The sequence below is a fragment of the Protopterus annectens genome, chromosome 3.part0 (assembly GCF_019279795.1).
Source record: "Protopterus annectens isolate FY-2018-M chromosome 3.part0, PAN1.0, whole genome shotgun sequence".
NCBI classification, from domain to species: domain Eukaryota; kingdom Metazoa; phylum Chordata; order Ceratodontiformes; family Protopteridae; genus Protopterus; species Protopterus annectens.
In genome coordinates, this window is record NC_056731.1 from 407,422,052 (window position 1) to 407,443,879 (window position 21,828).

General features: G+C 43.6%; 1 protein-coding gene across 1 annotated transcript in view; it reads right to left on the minus strand.

The window, feature by feature from the left end:
- Positions 1-21,828, minus strand: part of LYRM4 (LYR motif containing 4) — a 1,219,722-nt gene that overhangs the window by 833,239 nt on the left and 364,655 nt on the right. The gene's annotated exons all lie outside the window — the stretch shown is intronic.

Genomic DNA, 21,828 nt, shown 5'->3' on the forward strand with positions numbered 1-21,828 from the left:
AAGGAAATATTTTTCACTGATAAAGCAGATTGTGCAGTCTTTCAAAGGGAAGTGTAAGTTAAAAAAAATGGTGAAGAATGCATGTGATAGATGATCATGAAACTCTAAGCTGCATTAAGACCTCAATATGAAAGAACTGCACATTGAGGAACTATAGTCATTCCACTCTTAATATGCCTATTTAGTTAAAACTTCATATAAGCAATATGATTCCCTCTTTCAACCTCCCTAATTGTGCAACACACTCCAAACAGTCCCCTCCCAAACTCCCTATTTAAGTATTATCCATTCCTTAACTTCTCATTTAAATCTTACCACTTGCAAACACTGGATGTTATGAAGAGTCAGCAGGCCAATCCCCTTCCATTGCCAGCCTTCTAGCACTTGGTATCTTGAGGCAATTTACAAACTCCCTCATGTTTAGCTGACAATGAACGTCTGATCTGTGACAGATGCAAATACTTAGCAAACGTGGAGGAATCCCTCACTAAATCTATGTTGGGCAGTGAGTATCACACTGCTACACCCCACACCATTACAAAAGCAACACCAACACAAATAAACAGCACAGAAATGTCATTACTCAAGCCTCCTAAAACTGATAAAAATGAGGTATCAGTGTAAGCCCCCCTACAACCTCTAATTCAACAAGTCACCAATAAACCCCATACATTCCAATTATAAACAAGCCGCTGGTAAAAATGTTTCAGTGACTGGTGACTGTATCATTAAGACTTACTGATTCCACACTTAGCTGTAAACCTGTCCTTCTCCAGTCTATCTGCCTCTCAAGACCATGACATAACTAGGGCCCTTATATCCCTTTCCCTCACTAAATATGATTACAGCATGACTGGAGTCCATGTCAGTGTTAATGAACTTGTGAGTAAAACCCTGAGGGAAATGAAGAAATACATGTTGTGACTCACTATGCAAGTATCAGATAATGGTAAGACTCTGTTTCTAAGTGGAATTCTCTCATCACCAACAATAATGCCTAAATATATGGAGAGGATATTGGGTTTATCAACTGGCTAAGTAGCTGGTGTCATTCTAGGGGGGATCCAATATGTATCAACTTATGATGATGCAATCGGCAGCCCATATTGCTTTGCAAGGATGGCTTCAATCTCTTGTTCAAGGAATTACACATACTGGATAAAACCCTTGCTGCCCCTATGGTGTCATTTTAGGCAGAGTTCTTCTACAGAACATCTCAACTTAATAATTACATCAAATCTACAACTGAACAATATTATAGTGGCTCCTTTCAATGGCAGAAGTTTTTAATAACAAACTGCCTGACCTCCAGGCACTACTGCATCTGGAATGTGTTCATGTATGTGCACTTGCCAAAACAGGGGTCAATTATAAAGAAAGCAATCCACTAGTGCTGAAGATCTGTGCCCATCATGCCTTCAGACCCTTTGACAATTGGGGGGGGGGGGCAGTTTCAGTGCTTGTCAGTGACCATATACCTTCATGGGTAACACCCAAAGCCACAAACGGGGAGTTCTTAGAACTCCAGCTTTCAGCCTTTTTATCAGTCCACTTCAATGACTACAGGTAAACGTCACAATTCCTTGAAAATATCCCAATAAGCAATAACACAGTAATCCTCCATGACTTCAACTATTCCTCCATAGATTAGGCCACCTACACCTCCAATGAAGGTCATACTCAGTGAATTCTGGTGTTCGTTAAAATAAATAAATAAACAACTTCTCGCATCAAACGGTCCTCAAATCCTCCTGGGGCAGAAAAATTCCCTACATGGTCCATATTAACACAGCCCAACCTTGGCCCATTCCCACAGCTAGTCCTTCACTCATGACCTCTCAGAAATTAAAGTTATGTACTTACCATAAGAATAGATCTGTATTGTTTTATTTTGGTACAGTTCAACATTTTAGTTGAGAGATCTGATCGGATCTGACTTCAGCTCCTTCTATGAGAGCTTTGGATCTGAGACTCTGACTCCTCACCTACTCAGAATTCCATCCTTCTGTCTGAATTACCTCAGATCAAGTTTGCTGACTTTTAGATAAAACTATCTTATTACTAAAATAATACTATCATGGACAAAAATTACTTTTTAAGAGTGCTATGCTTGGAAAAGTGACCTTAAACAGATAGGGTCTTAGTTGAGGTCTGTCTGAGCACCAGAAGATTGTACATGGCAATTTGGAGGTGGGAAGTAGGAAGGGATGTTGAAGCAGATGAAAATGAGGTAACATGGCTCTATCGTTATGGCAAGTACATAACTTTCTTATCCGATGTTGTCTATTTTCATCCAATTCAACATTTGGGACAGATTCCCAAGCTGCCTAAGAAGATCTCATGGTCTCAAGGAAGGATTTACCCATCAATGTCAGAGCAATAGAAGGTGCAAGCTATTGACTGCACATCCAACTTGTAATGAGATATAAAGGTGTGAACTGTTGACCAAGTTGCTGCTGCACATATGTCACTAATAGGAACTCTCTTCTTGAGCACTGCAGAGATAACAATCACTCTAGGTTTTAAATGTACAAACAATCCTAGAGTTTTATAAATGAAGGAAATGCAGTACATCAACCACTTAGAAAGTATAACTTTTGACACATGGTGTCCCAATTTTGTTTTAGAAAAGGAGACAGATAGTTTAACTGATTTTCTACTATCTTTGGTACAGTGCAAGTAAAATCTAAGTGGTCTGTGAACATCTAATATATATGAAGAATATGCTCTCCTTTACAAGAGTATTTTGGAAACAAAAACATTGGCAGGTCAATGTATTGGTCTAGATTTGCTTCAGATGAAACTTTTGGGAGAAAGTTAGGGTTTGTTCTGAATGACTCTGTCTTTGTGGCAGATGAGAAAGCACTTGTAATTCTGAAACTCATCTAGCAAAAGTAATGGTTATCAAGAAGATGGTTTACAAGAAAGAAACTTCCAGTCAGCTAATCATACAGGCTCAAAAGATTTTTGAGTCAATGTCTGAAGCAACAATGGGATATCCCAATGAGGAACTGGTCCTTGACTGGAAGGCCTCAGCAAAAAGTTACTTTGAGGAAAGTTTTGGATATCCTACGAGAAGCAATGGACAAGTCATTAAGGCCTATGAAAATTTTGAAATGGCAGCCTTCTGAACTTCAATAACAGAAAAACTGGAACTGTGGTGAAAAAGTTCTGAAAGAAATTCCAATATCGATAAAAGAGGGTCAGAAAAAGGATCTAAGCCTTCTGACAATGCCCAAACAGAAAATCTTTCTGGTTGGTTTCTTTTGAGAAGAACAGATTATGTGGACTACTGGATTAGACAGCCTGGCATCTCTGGCTACTGTTAAAATTGGAGAAAGCATGTGCTTAATTTTAGGGTTTGTAGATCAGGCAGAGGCATCCTAGATGGACGACCTTGAAGATTAGGGAGAGTTAAGCAAATGAGGCCAAAGGAAGGGGAACCAAAGCTGCCACGACCAGAATGGGGCAGCAAGGATCACCTTGTTCTTGTACCTCTTGGCTTTCTGTATGAATTCTTTCAAGACTGGTATTGATGAGAAAGCATAGAGGAGACCTGGGGGCCAAATGTGGGCTAGAACATCTTTATGTGACTGCCCCTGTGTAAGGATGAGAGAAAAAGAACTGCTGTACTTGTGTTTTTAGCAGGAGGCAGAGAGGTCACAGTAAGGTTGGCCCCAGAAGCTGAAAATCTCTGTTGCCACTGTCTGTCTGAGAAACCACTGATGAGGTAGGACACACTGAATCAACTTGCCAGCTAGTACATTCGATGTCCCAAGAATATGGGTTACTACCAGAAAACAGCAAACAGGACATGAGCATGTTTCCCCTTGCTTGCTGATATATCATACTACTGGCATATTTTCTGTTTGGGTGGAAATCACATCCCTGGGTAGGTAGTCTAGGAAAGCCTGCAGCTCTAGGAGGACTACTCTCATCTCCAAGAAGCTGATGTGATGTTTGGCCTCTGCAGGTGACCATGTCCCTTGAACAGTCTTCCCCTCAAAATGCCCCCCACCACCAACCCTAGAAGGGAAGTGTCCACAGATACTTTGGCCTGTGGGGATGATGAACAGAAGTGTCTCCCTTCTGCCACTGACAGAGCTGTTATCCACTAACTTGCATGGTTTCTGCACATTTGAGTGGGATGAATTCTGGTGTGGCAGGATGTAGACTCTTGTGTCCACTGGACCAACAGCATCCATTGTAACACTCTCAATGGGTATCTTGCCAAAGGCAATAATGTGATGGTACAGGCCATCAGACCTAAAAAAGAAAGAAAGAATCATCCTTGTTTGTGGGCAGGGATGCTAAACTACTTGAAAAGCCACCATCCTTAATGGCAATACTCTTTCTGTTGGAAGTTTTGCAAGTTGTTGAATTAATTGATTAGACACCCTATGAATTCTGTGTGTTGGGTAGGGGGCAGTATGCTCTTCATATGATTGACAGTTATTCCTAAATGATCTGCAAGATGGAGCAGAAATGCTTGTTGTTACAGCAGCTAAAAGTTATAAGCCAATCATCTAGATATGGGAAGAGAATCCCTTGCAGTTGTAGGTGAGTTGCCACCATCCCAGTGAACATGCAGGGGTTGTGGTGAGACCGAAAGCAGTGCTCTGAATTGGTAATGACTGGCTCCCAGACGTAAATAAAGAAATCTCCTAGATTGCTTTTGAAACTTTATACTATAGTAGGCATCTTGGAGATCTACAGAACATGTTCAATTGTCCTTCATCAATACATAGTATGGACTGTATTGTGATCATCTGGAATTTCATCAGTTTGACAAAGTGATTTAGGTTGCTGAAGTCAAGTACTGGCCTGAGGTCCCCTGTCTTCTTTGGAACTAAAAATAACTTGGAATATAATCTGGACTTTAACTGTTCCAGGGGGACCTGTTGTATGTTGTATGACTTTTTTTCTAACCACTTTGAAACTTCTGTTGCTGTAGATTCCAACTGATCAGGTAGAGTATCAGGAATCCTTAATCTTTTCTTTGGGGGATACAAAAAGGGTATGATATAGCCTCTGGTGATTATCTTTAACACTCAAGAATTGGAAATAATGATTTGCCAGGCTTGAGGGTGCAAGGTTAAGCATCCCCTGACTGCCTCCAGAGTGCAGCAACTGGGTAACCCTTTAAGAATGCTAGTAGGTTTTCTCAGTGAAGGGACCATAGGTTCATAGGTTCATACTAGGCTATCTGACCTAGGGCATTTATAAGCCTAGCCAGAGTGTGTTTGGCTTTCACCACCCATTTTAAATTAATTTTGCCATGCCCTTTTTCGAGGTTAGTATACTGTGCCTCTGTCTACCAGTGACACAGAATTGATACCCGGGGTAAACCTACGCTCTCCCATCCACTCATCAAGATTCCTCTTGAAGAGAGTCAATGAGAAACTCTGCCTAACCTGGACTGGGATTTTATTCCAGAGTGAAGGGAGCCTCTGGGTTATGAATCTGTCCCTCCAGCATGTCCTATTTATTTCAGTGCTGAGGTTCAAGTATCTCAAGTGCGTAGCTCGATGGGATTTGGATTTTCTGAGGTGCAGCATGTCCATTAATTCCGGGTTGGACATGGCTTTATACGTCAGGCACAGATCGCCTCTGAGCAGGCGGTATGCCACTGAGTACAGCTGGAGTTTCTTTAACCGGGCAGCATATGGCATCTGTTTGAGCCCTTTGATCCTCTTGGTGAGGTACTTTTGGGGTCTTTCCAGTTGCTGCAGGTGTCTGGTAAGGTACATCCCAAAAGGGGCATTGTACTCAATTATGGGCCTGATGCGGGATGACCTCCCCTGATCTAGATGTGAATCCCTTCATGATTAGGTGGGCTATATAAAATGTTTTTCTAACCACTTTGGCCACGTGGTTGTCAAATGAGAGATTGCTATCAACTTGGGTCCCCAGGTCCCTAATTACTTCTTCTGTACTTAATGGATTACCACCTATGTGGTAATTTGTGGGCACTTTGTTTTTGCCAAAGGGGATGACTATACACTTTTTGTAGTTTAGCTTGAGGCCATGGCTCTGGCACCAGCTGTCTGTTTCTATGAGGCCCTATTGGAGGATGCTTGTGTCGGCTGGAGAGTCTATTATGGCACCCAGTTTGCAGTCATCTGCGAACTTGGTCTGCCACAGTCCTTCTGTGTTGGCCTGTACGTCCGAGAAATATATACCGAACAAGAGAGGTCCCAGGACTGAGCCTTGTGGGACGCCACTTGTAACTGGTTTGGAGTCTGATATGGCTCCAGCAATTCTAACCATGTGGGTTTTGTCCTTGAGCCAGTTTGCTACCCATCTAGTGACATAGGGGTTTATATTTAAGCTGGTGAGCTTATCTATAATGCCCGAGTGGGGTATTGTATCGAAGGCTTTTGCAAGGTCCAGGTAGGCTGTGTGGACCACCTTCCCCTCGTCAATGGCCTTGGTGACTGTTTCAAAGAAATCAACCAGGTTTAAGAGGCAGGATCTGCCCTTAACAAAGCCAAACTGGGTAGGATCCAGTGTCTGTAGGTCCCCAATATCTTTATTTATGAGGTCCATGATGATCCTGTCCATAGCTTTGCAGACCAAGCTAGTCAGGCTTATGGGGCGATAGTTTCCTGGATCCGTTGAGGCACCACCTTTGTGGAGAGGGACCACTGTTGCTGTACGCCACTCTTTGGGTACATATCCTGTAGTAAGGCTGAGATTGAACAGTAGTTTTATGTTTGGGTTTAGCTCTTCTTGGAGTTCATGTAGGACGCAGCCCAGGACACCGTCTGGTCCCATTGATGCTGTGTTTTTTGCTTTGGAGAGGGTAGCTCTTACCTGAGCATCTGAGATGTCAGAGGAGCAGCACTCTGCTGGGATAGATATTTGGCCTTTTGGTGGGGAGGGGGGGAGAAGTTTGCGCTGAACCTGTTAGCTAGGATGTTGGCAATGTCTGTGGGTTTGGTGTACTTTTTGTCATTTTGGACTAATTCTGAGCATATCTGGGAATTCCCACCCAGGTTCCTAACATAACTAAAGAAAGCCTTGTGATTATCCTTAGTGTCCTGTGCAATTTTTCTCTCGAAGCTGGCCTTAGATGATTTTATGAGTGCCCGTAGTTTTTTTGCTAATACTGATCAGAGATGCCTTCCCTTTTTGGGATTTTGCTCTATCATGTAGTAGCTTCCTCCTTCTATTGTATAGTTTGTTTATGGCTGGGGTCCACCAGACAGGACGTCTGCCTTTGGAGGATTGGGTCTTGGTTTTATTTGGGATTGCATGATCCATGCATTCCTGAAGGTGTCCATAGAATGCGTTTATAAAGGATTCTGGGGTCTGGGCCGTATTTTCCACAGGCCCGGGGGCTTTGAAGGATTCCACCTCGGTTTTGAGGAGTGTGAAATTTGCTTTTGAGAAGTTTTTCACTGTGGTTTTCAGGGCAGGGGGTTGAGTCGGGATGTGAATATCCAGTGAGATTAGTTTATGGTCTGATCTTACCAGTGAGGGATACACTTCTGGTCTGGAGCATAGAGTCCCCATGTTGGTGATGATCAGGTCCAGTATGTTTTCCCCTCTTGTGGGAGTGGTAACAAGTTGTTCCATAGCATCTGAGTTTATAAATTCTAGGAACCTTTGGGCTAGGGTGCTGGAGCTAGAGTAATGCTCCCTATGTTTGGGTAGTTGAAGTCGCCCAATATAATGGAGTTTGGAGAGACCTTCATATTTTCCAGTGTTCGTTCTCAGGAAGGCCGAGTGGGGTTCCTGGGTTTGGGAGGGTGGTCTGTAGCAGGCTATAAACTGGAAGGCAGTTTTACCCACTGTTAGTTGCACATGGATAGTCTCTGATGCTTTGTGCTGTGCCACCAACCTGGAGGTGTGGGTATATCTTTGACAAATATTGAAAATCCCCCTCCTTTTGTGGTTCGGTCCAAGTTTTGGGGCCGAAAAGCATGGTATGAGGTATAACCTGGTAGTGCTGGGGTGCTCTCGAGAGCCTTGAACCAGGTTTCTGTTACTGCACAGATATCGATGTTCTCCATGCTAAGGAGAGTTTCGAAAAGTGCATCTTGAGGTTTAGACTTCTGGCATTGAGTAGCATTACTCTTAGTTTCTTATCCCTTGTGATACCTATGGAGGTGGGTTTGTCTTTTGATCCTTGCCTAAAAAAGGCACTATGGGGGTAGCAAGAGCCTTTGCCAATATCCGAAAGCCCAGTGGTGACAGGTGCAAGCCGTCCCTAGCAAAGCATCATGGCTTGTCGAGCATGTCATCCCAGGCTGACAGACATCGGATCCCCTTTGAATGACACCAATACTTAAGCCAATTGTTGAAATTGATCATCTTGTCTTCATATTGTGGCATCATTCTTGGTGAGGGTAAGATGCTACTCAAGGTCAGGGTAATACCGGCCTCGGCTACATGCTCAGAGAGCTCCTCTGTCTCTTTTCATGTAGTCCAGGGAGGTACGTCTCAGGTCATTCACACCAGCATGGACAATGACGGAGTCATATTTATACTTGCCTTGGAGTGACCCGAGTGCTTGTGTCATGTGGCAGATCCTAGCGCCCGACAGGCAGCTCACCGTGACCTTCTCCTTGTTCAGACTGGTGAGCGGGACGTCAGTGTGCCTGACGATAAAGTCACCTATTACAAGTGTATGAGGTGTGTTGTTTAGCCTTATGGGCTGTGACTGTTCGGCACACTGGCTTGGTGAGCTATGTGTTGCACGTGTTTTGTTTTGGGTGTCTGCTTTGGAGGTTTCTGCTGCTTAGGCATATTTTTATTTAGAGCCTCCGAGTATGTTTTTGTGTGTTTATGTGTTTGGTTTGCTGTCGTGGTAGGTCTATGTGAGACTGGAATTGTAGTGAGTGTGGTTTCCTTCTCCTCCTGACTGGTTTCGCCAGTACTGAGTTGAGAGAGCTTAGCCTCCAGTATGGCTATATGGATGCATCTCTCACATGTGTTGGAATTTGTTGGGGGGGAGGAGGAGGGGGTTGTCTGTGTACATGAGGCAGTTGTAACATTGCCTCAAGATTCCCAGATTCACCAGCTGGACCGGAGAGGAGATTGACAACTGACCTTTGGACATGCTAGAATAGTATTGGGAATTCCTTTATAATTGAAAAAAAAGGGCCAATGGGGAACAAGGTACTCAAGGGGAGTTTGTGAGGGTGTAGTGCTTTTAATTTTTTAGTGCTTACTTACCAAAGAAACTCTGATTCTGCAGTCCACTTCTGCCTCTGGGATAAACAGCCAATCAAGTTAATTCCTCCTCTGCCTTAGGGAGGCCTATCCACAGGAGTGCTGAGGTGAAAACTCTGATTTCCAGAATCACATTTTCTTACCTCTCCTTTGATTCTTGGAATAGGATCTTTATGGACTGGAGAAACAGATTCCTACAGTTGATGGGGTCTTAACATTTTATTCATGCCTGGCAAGTATATCTTTTACCTTGGGTCCAAAAGAGTGGCACCATCGAAAGGGGCAATAATAAAGGATGTCTCAAAACTTTCTACAAAGTCACAGAGTCGCATCCAGGCATGGTGATGCATAATAATGCCTGTACTAGCTGCTCTTGCCATGCCATGTGCTGCGCTTAATAGCAGTCACATAGGTACATTATAAGTAGATTGCAGAACAGACATTTGGGTGTCCACTGTCTTTTGAATGTCTGATGGTAAGTTACCTGAAAGGGACTTGGATATCTCCTTGATCACGCCCCTTTGGAAATTAGTCAAAAGAACAAAGCAAATCATTGCTCTGAGTGCAAAAGTCACTGAAGCATACCATCCATTTCCCTAGCCTGTCCAAAGCCCTGGACTCTCTATTAGGAGGATGGACAGAAAAACTGTCTTCAGGCAGGTCTTTTTTGGGGGCCACTACTACCACCAGCATGGAATCTACTGGAGGACCTTTAGATTAGTGATTTTTATCCTTTGGGGCTACTAGGATTCTGTTTGGTTTGTTAGGGATTGGTTCTATAACATCAGGATTCTTCCATGCCCTCTGTGTCATTGCATCTGTTAATGCAACAGGAGCGGGAACCACCCAGGATGCAGATGAGCCAGACCCAACGGCTGCAAGAACACAGACTCATCAGTCAAATATTCCCACCTTCTGCTTCATCAATTCCAGGATATCTCTGAATGTGACATCTTCCAGGGGGATCTGGGGGATCCTTCAACCTCATCCAAATCAGTGCCTTCAGTGATGGACTAAGGAGAGGATACCATGTGCTTTTGTTTGCATGTCTCCATTTTCGCAACATGTCTCCAAGGTTTTGGCAGAGAAAGACTGCAATCACATTATGGGCTCGACCATCAAGCTGTCTGGAAGTCTATGGATTCTGACTGGCCCTGTCGACCCAAATACGAGGAATGATGAACAGGTTCCACTGGGTGTCGAGGCAGATCCATACTCAGTGCATGCATCTGCTCTCCTAGTCCAGCCAAGGCCTTTCCCAGCCTTGAAAGCCAAGTCTGCCATTGGAGCTGAGGAAATACTTTCTCTGTCAACTTGGGAAGAACCTCATTCCAGTGGAGATCAGCTCCAAGGAGAACCTCAGACCCAAGCTCTCAAGTGCTGAGGCACCAAGGAGGAGAAATGGCTCTGAGAACTTTGGGGTCAACTCCACCATAGTTGAAGCCAAAGTCCCTTGGATTTGTGGATCTGACTGACGTGCACTGGAATGGCTAAGACCCATGGGAACCAGGTCTATGTAGTGGACTGGTATGGGAGTGAAGTGTGATGGGGTTAATGAGCGTGTTCCTGGACCTCCTCTAGGGGACGGTACAGAGAGAACTCCCTGTTGGATGACTGTCCTCAAAAATGTTCTCACCATTCAGTCAATTTAATTTGTGTGAGGATTCTGGTGGACCTTTCTGATGTTGATAATGAATATATTAATGCAAGTCTTGAAGGCAGTTTATGTTGTAGTCTCTGTGAGTATAACCAAAGGCCCACTGACTCTGGAGAAAACATAGAGCTCCAAGAGAGAATTTGAACGCACCTGGCAAGTGGATCAGAATACTTTGATGATATAATTATATAAACTGGTTTCCCTCATAGTAATATGTATTTGATAGAAAAATATATATAATATGGTATAATTTTTCCTTCACAGTAACAGAGGCTTGATTGGTTTAACAGAATGTGCTTGTGTGAAACAAAGTATTGTACTTCTGATTGTTTTGGTAACAAATGGCATTAACAACAGAGTTGAAATATCCTAAACAGTTGAATGCACACAGACATTCAAGTGAAAAGGGATAACACAGCATAAAAAAAAAAAGTTAAAAACTGTCCTATCAATGAAAGAATATTTCGGCATGCTGTGAACTGGTTTTCTCCGGATTGAGATAAGGATGGAAAGAAGGCTTAAATACAGCAAAAGAATGTTTTCATCAAGGACAAAGTTTTGAAACTATAAAAATGGTTGTACAAGCTTTTATGGAAAAACTTTTTGTAATTTGAGTCAGCTGAGGCACTGCAGTGTATCTGACAGTAATCTGTTACAAAAAATACTTATAATCTGACAGTACTGCTTGGGCAGCTTGTTTCAATAAATCTGTCAGCAATTCTGAATATACGGTTGTACAGCTTGTGAGTGTGTACATGCTGCTGTTTTCAATTTAACACCTGAAGTTTTAGGTATAGGCCTGACCAAACTGGATGCAACAGGAATCCTTTTTCTGATCACTTTTCCTCAGTCCTTTTCTCTACAGACTTCTCTCTGTGTTTCTCCTTGGGGCTGTCATTATCTTTCTCCTTCCTTTTTTTTAGCACTGGAAAAAGCAGAAATAACTTTTGCTTTGGAAGACATTGTGCAGTACCCTATCTGTGGGGGAAGCAGATCCTTGATTATTAATTTATCCCTCTTACCTTGAATGGCTTTGTTCCGAAAAGCAGCACAAATTTCATAATTTGACTGAATGTAAGAGGCCCAAGCAGTAAACACAAAGGGAATGGAAATCTTGAGGACAGGACTTGTATCCACAAGGCTGAACACTTTTAAAAGCCTGATGGTTTGTCGGACATTAGGAACTATCTACACACTATTAGAAAAAAATGTCTATATATAATATAAATGTATTTATGAATAGTTGTAAAAATGCAAGAGCAGTCACCACGAAGGTATCAATAGAACACAAAATACAGCTGGTCTCAAGCAAAATCCAATGGCAGTCGTTTAAGAAGATAGCAAAAACATTTATTCGAGAAAATAAAATGAGCGCTTTCGCATAGCCAAGCTATGCTTCTTCAGATATTAATTCAAAATAAAATATCAGGTGTTTATATACAACTTTTGGCGGGCTCATTAAGTCATTAAATATGCATATTACAACAAATCAGCTAACAATTAGTAGTCATAGAAACAAAACACAAAGAACACAATTTAAAAAACACTATTTAGACTACACAATTTAAAGAGTACATCAAATAAAACTGTTCGTATAGCTTGTGTACATCATACTAAAATCATCGATCATGTCAAACAACACTAATAGTTTAAAAAATGTGACGCCAAAAAATCTTGGAACCTCAAATCTTCCTTTTGAATTAACTGCAACATATATACATTCCTTCTTGTCAAGCCTAACAACAGTTACCTTATCTGGCATATCAAGACAAAATAAATACTTCCACTGCTCACCGGCATGAATCCATCACTCGTAAATCTTCCATAGATCACATTAGGGTATCCATGACCAAGTTACACTCACAACCCGCACGTTGGTACAACATACCGTTCTAGCATTAAAAATCCCACTAGATCCAAAAATATGTGCATGTTTGTAAATCAGTTTTACTCAGTATAAGAGATATACATGCCCACGTAGCTATACGAAAAACCGCGTGCTTACGTGTGCCTGAAAAACATCTTGAGGAAAGCAAAGCGATCTTCTGGGTCCTAACGCCTAAGGCTTACATTTCAAGACGGACCTTGAACCTTTATATTTAACTATTAATCTATGTTGCTTAGAACTTCACTATTTCAGCAGGCAAGGCAGTAATTCATATGACCTGCCTAACTAGATGCTCTTCCATCTCTGGATGTTAAAAAATTGAATTAAATAACATCGCTCATAAGAGACGATGAAGGATGTGTGGAATATAAAAAATATATAATAAATAATATATATATATAGCTAGAAGCAGAGCAACCTAAATAAACTTATGCAGTCAAGGCATAGTCCATAAAACATGTTTAACTAAATACTCCCCATCTCTAAATATGGAGAAACATTAGATTGAATAATGTCACTCATGAGAGAAGACGAAAAATGTATGGGGTATAAAAACTGTGTATAAATATAGCGAAAAATATGCGAAAGCGCTCATTTTATTTTCTCGAATAAATGTTTTTGCTATCTTCTTAAACGACTGCCATTGGATTTTGCTTGAGACCAGCTGTATTTTGTGTTCTATTGATACCTTCGTGGTGACTGCTCTTGCATTTTTACAACTACTTTTTTCCTTGTTTGGTGAGAGCATCTTCAGCTGTGAGTAGTATTCCTGGTACTGTATTTATGAATAACCATACTATTAGAATAAACCTTGAAAAAAGTTAACCATCCTGCTGACACACAAGTTTAATATTTTTTTTTGAGAAGTAACAATACCAGAAAACTCTAGAAGAAAAAACACAGTTTTAAGGACTAAATACAGAAAAATATTACCCAACAGCCCACCTAATTAAAATCTACAGTATACACTACACTACACACTATAATGGAGGTATTGAGAGGAATTTAACTTTGAAAAAGGCTTTACTTATCGTGATTGCAGAAACAGCTCTCGGAAACAGGTCTAGATGAAGAAGTGACAAATGAGATCTCAGATAATTTAGATAGGAGGAGGGAATTGTATGCAGAGGAGGAGTCAAAGTCTTGGATCCAAAGCTCTGGTAGAAGATGATGAGTTCGGATAAGACAACCTAAGAGTTGAAACGGACAAAAATCTGAGGTCGGATCTGACAACCCAAATGTTGAAACAGATGAAAATAGACAATGTTGATCCTCCATTCCCCTGAGCAGCCAACAACACCTACTTTACAGACTTCAAAAATGTAAACCAAATACTATTATATCTAATTTACTCATAACACTTGCTCAGTTGACTAAGAGTATGTAGTCAGTTATACCTGGATTTTTATGTCCACTTAGATTAGATTATTTGCAGTCCCTTCTAGAACGAAATACAGTACAAAACTAAAATAAAAAAAAAAACATACTGATGGTCATTTGACATTACAATAAAAAGGAAGAAACTCCTTAAGACAACAATTAGGACCAGTTCCCCCCCAAGCATGAAAATTATATATTTTGATATACGATATATATACATCATACCTTAATGACGTTGAAAACTACCTTACCAAAGCCCAACTTATCCTCAATCCAAAGAAAACTCAGCTTATGATTATAACCAGTTCTAACAAAAACACTAATAGTCAATTCACTATCTACTCCACTAATGCTACTTCAATTGCTCCAGTGGCACAGGCTAAGCTATTGGGAATAACCATAGACTCCCACCTAAAATCTGATAGCCATCTCAAAAGTACATGCCAAACTGGGGTCGCTCTACCGTATTAAACCATTTCTTACCAACAACACAAGATCAGCCATTGCTCGCTCCCAACTTCTATCCACCCTACTCTATGCATCTCCCATTCTGACTAATCTCAACAAAACTGAACTTTTAGTTATGTACTCACCATAACTTCAGATGTTTGGGATCCATCTCGTCTACATTCTGACTGATGGGTTCGGAGCCGATCCCTCGGCTCCGACTCGGCACGCTTATGCCAAAGAGCGAAGTCTCTTATTGGCTGAGCTTACTATATCCCAAGATGCACCACTACCAGTCCCCCAGATCTAGTTTGTCCGCATACATGCACACATGCACGCACTGATTATATAACATCGTCAGATGAAACAAGATAAAACAGTAGAACTCAAAACCGTTCAATCTCTTCTGATCTCCAAGGCCGGGGAAGGAGGGTGGGTATTAGGAATGTAGGCGAGATGGATCCCAAACATCTGAAGTTATGGTGAGTACATAACTAAAAGATGTTATGTGATCCTATCTCGCCTACATTCTGACTGATGGGACAGCGTCCCTAGCACCTGAATCCTGGGTGGCTCACTGGAAAACACTCCTGAGTACCATGGAACCAAATGATGCTCGCTCTTTAGATGCCACATCCAATTTATAGTGGGAAATGAAAGTGTGCGGGTTGGACCAAGTAGCCGCAGCACAAATCTCAGAAATAGCGAGCTTGGAATGAAAGGCGATAGAAGTAGCCATAGCTCTGGTAGAGTGAGCTTTGATAGATGTTGTAAGTTGTTTATTTGAAGAGGAATAAGCCTGAGTTATACAATCTCTAATCCATTTGGAGATAGTAGCTTTTGTGATGGTTTTACCCAATTTATTGTCTGAGAAGGACACAAACAACTGGTCTGATTTACGAATTTGCTGAGTCCTGTCTAGATAGAAGCGCAATTGCCTGTGAACATCCAATTTATGGAGAGTGTATTCTGCTTCGTTGGAGAATTTTGGAAAGAAAACTGGTAGCTCTAGAGATTGTTGGAGACAGAGATTAGAACAAACCTTTGGGACAAAAGATGGGTTAGGCCTAAGTGATACTCTATCCTTGTGAAAAATCAAGTACGGTGGCTTGATAGATAGGGCTTGAAGCTCTGAAACCCTTCTTGCAGAGGTAATTGCAAATAAGAAGGCAGTTTTCCAAGACAGATATTTTAACTCACATGTAGCAGCTGGTTTGAAAGGGGAAGATGTTAATGCACGAAGCACCAAATCAAGATCCCACGGAGGCGCAGGATGAAAAACTGGGGGTCTTAACAGCCCCGCACCTTTAATGAAAGTTTTGCATAATCTGCTGCTCATCAACGGTGGATCCATGGATTCGTGAAATTTAGAGATAGCTGCCAGTTGGACTTTAATAGTAGAGACTGAAGATCCTTGATTAAACAAGGATGTTAAGAATTTCAAAACCTCCGGGATCGGGGCAGTGATAGGGTCTAAGCCCCTGAGTTGAGCCCAGATAGCAAACCTCTTCCACTTACTGAGGTACAATTTCTTAGTGGTGGGTTTGTGGGCGAAGATAAGATGTGAATAACTTCCGGTCTGAGGTGTGATTTCTGACTAAAGTCGTAAGTGGAGGAGCCAAGCTGTCAACTTCAAAGTTCGAAGGGACTGGTGTTGTCGTCCCGACTGATGAATTAGCAGATCCGGAGTTAGATCTAAAACCCAAGGATCGCCCACGCATGTTTCTTCAGGTAGGGAAACCATACCTGACGAGGCCAGTGCGGAGCAATTAGTATCATTGTGGACCCCAATTGATAAGCTTTCTGAATGACTTTGGGGAGAAGTGGAACCGGAGGAAAGGCATAAAGTAGCCCTGTTGGCCAAGGTTGTGCTAGAGCATCCATAGCTGCTTCCCCCTGATGTGGAGTCAAGGAGAAGAACCTTTTGCACTTTGTGTTTTGTGGTGTTGCAAACAGGTCGCAGCACGGCGTCCCCCATCTTCTGAAACCCTGAGCTGCTACTGTTTCGTTCAGGGACCACTCGTGAGGAGAGAGAATTGTCCTGCTTAATCTGTCTGCCAATATATTGGATTTCCCTGGAATGTGGGTCGCTACCAAGAAACGTTTGGTAGCCACAGCCCATTCCCACACCCTCATGGCCTCTCTGCAAAGGGGGTAAGATCTGGCCCCTCCTTGTTTGTTTAAATACCAGACCACCGACATGTTGTCTGTGTGGATAGCGATAATGCCTTGAGGGAGAAACTTGTGGAGGGCCTGTAGGGACAGAAGTACAGCCCTCATCTCCAATACATTGATGTGGAGAAAGGTTTCGTCTGGAAGCCAGGAACCCTGAACTAACCTGCCCAGACAATGCCCCCCCCCACCCTGTCTGGGAGGCATCCGTCGTCAGGGTGGCCACCGGAGGGGGGATAACAAAAGGTCTTCCCTGATTCAGATTGGACGGCTGAAGCCACCAGCGAAGGTCCCGTTTGCACGTTTCTGTAATCATAATGGGGTGATTGAGGGGAAGATTCTGAAAGGACCATTGAGTCGATAATAGCCACTGAAGAATCCCCATGTGCAATCTTGCCAGAGGAACTAGGAGAACCGTGGCAGACATCGAACCTAAAAGTTGCAGGACCATCCTGGCTGGGGCTTTGGATCTTGAAAGCAGGGCTTGAACTTGACCTTGTAAAGTTTGAATCCTTTCGGTAGGAAGAAAACGCGCATCAATTTTGAGTCTATCTCTGCTCCTATGAACCTTATGCGCTGAGAGGGCAGCAAGACAGACTTTGACCAATTGAATGTAATTCCCAGGGTAGCACCCAGGGAAATGGTGGCTTTGAGGTTGTCCATTAGTAGATGACTGGTGGTGGCAGTCAGGAGCCAGTCGTCCAGATAGGGAAACACTTGGAATCCAAGACTCCTCAGGTGAGCAGTCACTACTGCCAAACACTTGGTGAACACCCTGGGCGCTGTGGTGAGACCAAAGGGCAGTGCACAAAATTGGAAATGACTGTCTCCCAGGCTGAAGCGCAGATACTTCCTGATGTATCGGTATGTGATAATAGGCGTCCTTGAGATCTATGGAGCACATCCAAACATCCTTCTCCAATAATGGGAGAATGGATTGTAACGTGACCATTCGGAATTTGGATTTCGTGACGGATTGGTTTAGTCTGCTGAGATCCAATATTGGTCTCAGGTCCCCTGTCTTTTTTGGCACTAAAAAGAACCTTGAGTAATTTCCGGATCCGATCTGGTCTGTGGGGACCGGTTGGATGACTCCTTTTTCTAGCAGCTTTAACGCTTCTGCGGCTGCAATTTCCCTTTGACTGGGTGGTGGGTCCGGGATTTTTTTGGACGGTGGGGGTGCGAAGGAAGACTTGAAGGCCTCCGCAAAATGACACAAACGGAGCCAGGCTTGTCTCCGTAGAGCCACGCCTGTGCCAGCCGCTCTACCCGCCCCTTCGGCCGCATATGAAATGAGCCTCATGGACGAGTTAGAAATTGAAGTAAGGATAGCCAACTGAGAGCTAACCGACTGGGCTAGCTGCTCAGGTAGGTTACCCGAGAGGGAATCTGACAGCTCCTTGACCAGATCCCTCTGTAGCCTAGTAAAATGTGCCAAATAATTCAGAGACCTTAAAGTAAAGGCCGCTGAAGTCAGGGTGCGCTTCCCGTACCGGTCCATGCTCCTAGACTCCTTATTAGGAGGATGGACGGACGTTGAAGCCTCTGCCACGTCCTGTTGTGTAGCAGATGCCACCACCATGGCATCTACAGCCACGCCTTTAGTCAGGAACTCCTTCTCGGGTGGGGCAGACAAAAATTTGTTAGGACGAGAAGGCACTGGTTCCACGGTATCTGGGTGTTCCCACGCCCTCCGACAAACCAAATCCAGGAGCTCGTCAAAGGGCGGAGACACCCAGGAGGCGGAGGGCTGAGCCCCAAAGGCCTTGAGAAGCACTGACTCATCAGTAGAGGGGGGTTTGTATATCCAGCCGCCTCGTTGTTTGAGGATCTCTAAAATGTCTGCAAATGAGACATCATCCGAGGACGACTTCGGGGACCCCTCCGCATCATCAAGATCAGTGTCCGATGTAATAGACTCGGGGGAGTCCACGTGCTTCCTCTTGCACGATCTCTTCCTTGGGGGCTCCTCTGAAGACAACTCCGAAGAACCCTCAGGAGGAGGGGAACCCCAGTGGGGTAACCTCAGGCCCAGGGGCTCCGCTGCCTAAGGACAGGGGAACTGCCAAAGACCCAGTCTCCACGCCCAGGGAAGGTGCCGGTAAAGCCGGAGAGATGGCCGAAGAAGACTTGGCCAAGGCACTCCTCATAGCTCTGAAAGCCGGACCCCCAGAATCCTGGGAGTGTCCGGTCCCCGGAGCCATGATCGCAGACGGAAGTCCCGCAGCCGAAGCACCGAGAGGGAGGCTCGGAACCGACAACATAGGTCCCGAAACGTCACCCCCGGGTCCAGCCGAAGAAGTCCGTGTGCCAAACTCGGACCCGAAGGCTGGAGTTGGAATAAGGGTCGGAGCCGACCCTAAGATTTCCACCGGCTCCAACAGCACCTGCTCCGACGGAGCCGAAGCGGTCGGAGGAGGAATGGCAATGACATGGGCATGGGCTGTCGGCTCCGAAGCCAACTGGGTCGGAGCCGAAACAAATTTTTGAAAGACTGGGGACTGGAACAGTCTTTGGAGCACCCTGTCTATGTCCGAATCTGACATCCTCGATGACCTAGAGGATACTGAACGGGTTCGAGATGGCCTCTCCAACGGCCCCAAGGGGCTAGGGGACCGGCTCCGAGGCGACTCGATGACTATCGGCGCCGAAGGACTACCCAAACTAGTTTCCATCGGTGCCGAGGAGGACTTAGGCGCCGAGGAGGAAGTGTCTGAGCGGACAACCTTCATCGGCTCCGAGACCAGTGGAGCCGACGAAGGTGACCCGCCTCTCGATGCCCCAGCCATCGGCTCCGAAGCCAGAGGAGTCGAGACTGGTGGCATCGAGGCAGACCGTTCCCTCGGCTCCGAAGTCCTTGGAGCCGAAGGAGAAACCTGCCTATGTCTTTTGGCGGTCGGATCTGACGGACTGGTCGGAGCCAACGCCCTTTTCTTTTTAGCAGGAGAAGGAGAGGATGCTAAAGCTTCTTCAAAAGAGGGTTTTACAAGGCCTTTTAATATAAGCTTATTTTTCCTCTCTTGGAGGACCCTCGAGGAAAAAGCGTGACACACGCTGCAGGACTCCTGCAAATGTTTGGCGCCCAAACAATATACACACAGAGAATGGTCATCCGTGATAGACATCTTAAAGTTACATTTAGTGCACTTTTTGAAGCCCGAAGGCCTAGGTGCTTGAGACATTATAAGCAGAAAAAGTACTATCTCACAGACAAACTTATTTTAATTCAATATTAACTTGCTGTTCACACAAACCACCAAGAACAACAGTCGACCACTGTATAGGAAATAAAGAATAAATGAACCCTAAGGTTGGTTTTTTTGAAAAGGGAATTAACCGGTAGGAAGGCCCTATAGACCGAGGGAGCCTGTAACCAGACAAATATCAATCATACACAAATTTTCACAGAAAAACTTGTCAAACACACACACAACAACAGAGTAGCCGTTAAAACAGCTTTTTGTTTAGAAATTAGCAAATTCCTGACAGAAAGTTAGTGAAAAGAAACCACTACTTAGCTCAGCCAGCTCGAGACCACGTCTTCGCTTGTTAGCGGCAAACGAGATCTGGGGGACTGGTAGTGGTGCATCCTGGGATATAGTAAGCTCAGCCAATAAGAGACTTCGCTCTTTGGCATAAGCGTGCCGAGTCGGAGCCGAGGGATCGGCTCCGAACCCATCAGTCAGAATGTAGGCGAGATAGGATCACATAACATCTAAGCAAAATGGAAGCCTGCTATAACAGAATTGCCTGCTTTGCTGCAAATTGCTCATATAGAACTCATCACTGTACTGCTCTGAGACAGCTCCACTGGCTTGAACCGCCCAACCTCCTAACCTACAATCAGCTTTGCCTCTGTCATTCTATCTATTACCTCCCCAATAAGTGTCCTGCCCTCAAAAACCTAGTACAACATCACTCAGCCAAAAGGCCTCTTAGATCATCGAGCAAACTACTACTAGAAGTCACCAACAGCTACAATAGCTTTGGAGATGCACTATATAGTAGTTCAGTGGCTAAAAAATGGAACTCTGTCCCTACAAGCATTCAAAACACATCATCCAAAGCCTCCTTTAAAGACCTCATCAGGCAACATCTCAAGGAAAGTTGGCAGTGCCATGATTGCTCCCCAGGCTAGTGAAAGCGGATAACACATACATACAAAATCTAGAGCACTTGATAATAATTTTCAGTCTTACAAACACTGGCTAATCTACAATGTATGTGCTGTACCTGTGTACTATGTATGTATTCTACCTATGTTCCAAATTTCAGCTGTACACCACAAATCTATCAATTACCTTTATTTTTAAAATTAATATTTTTTTATTTGTTCTCTCCACTGAAACTGTTTATGTGCCGCATACCACTGTAAAAACATGTCTCCTGTAATTTGTGTGTATACTGATCATGTCTAAATAACTAAATGTGTCTGTAATTTTTCTTTGTGGAGCTTTTCTCCCTGGGCCTCTGCTGAAAAAGGGCCTTTTCGGATCAGTCAGACATCCCCGGTTAACAAATGTAAAATAAAATAAATAAAATAAAATACATACTATACTGATGGTTGTTTGGGAAGGCATCTACCCTAGGGAACTACCATATTGACAATACACCTCTAAGAGTTGACCCAGTTCTTCGGGATTTTTTGAACTTACGTGGCAGTGACCTAACTTTTGACCAAGATGTGTCCACTGCTGTAAAGAAAGTCCTGCTATATTGCACAGTTTATAAAAACAGAGATTGGGTCTAGATCTATGGATATCACTGCCTCTCTTGACTGAGCTCTCAATAGGTCAGTCACTGAATACAATGCCCCTTTAGCATGTATCTGTCCAGGCACATGCAACAACTGGAACACCCACAGAGATACCTTACCAGAAGGATACAAGGGGTAAACAATATATCCTAAATGGAATAACTCAAAAAGCTATCACTATACTTAGTCTCATACAGAGTGCTAAAAAGTGACCCATGTCTGGCATACAAGACATACTCTGACCCAATACTGATGGATTTACTGCACATCAGCAAGTCAAGTGGCATCAGAAATAATTGGTCTAGGGATCTAAACCTCTTCTGCAATATCAAAAGAACAGTTTGGAGG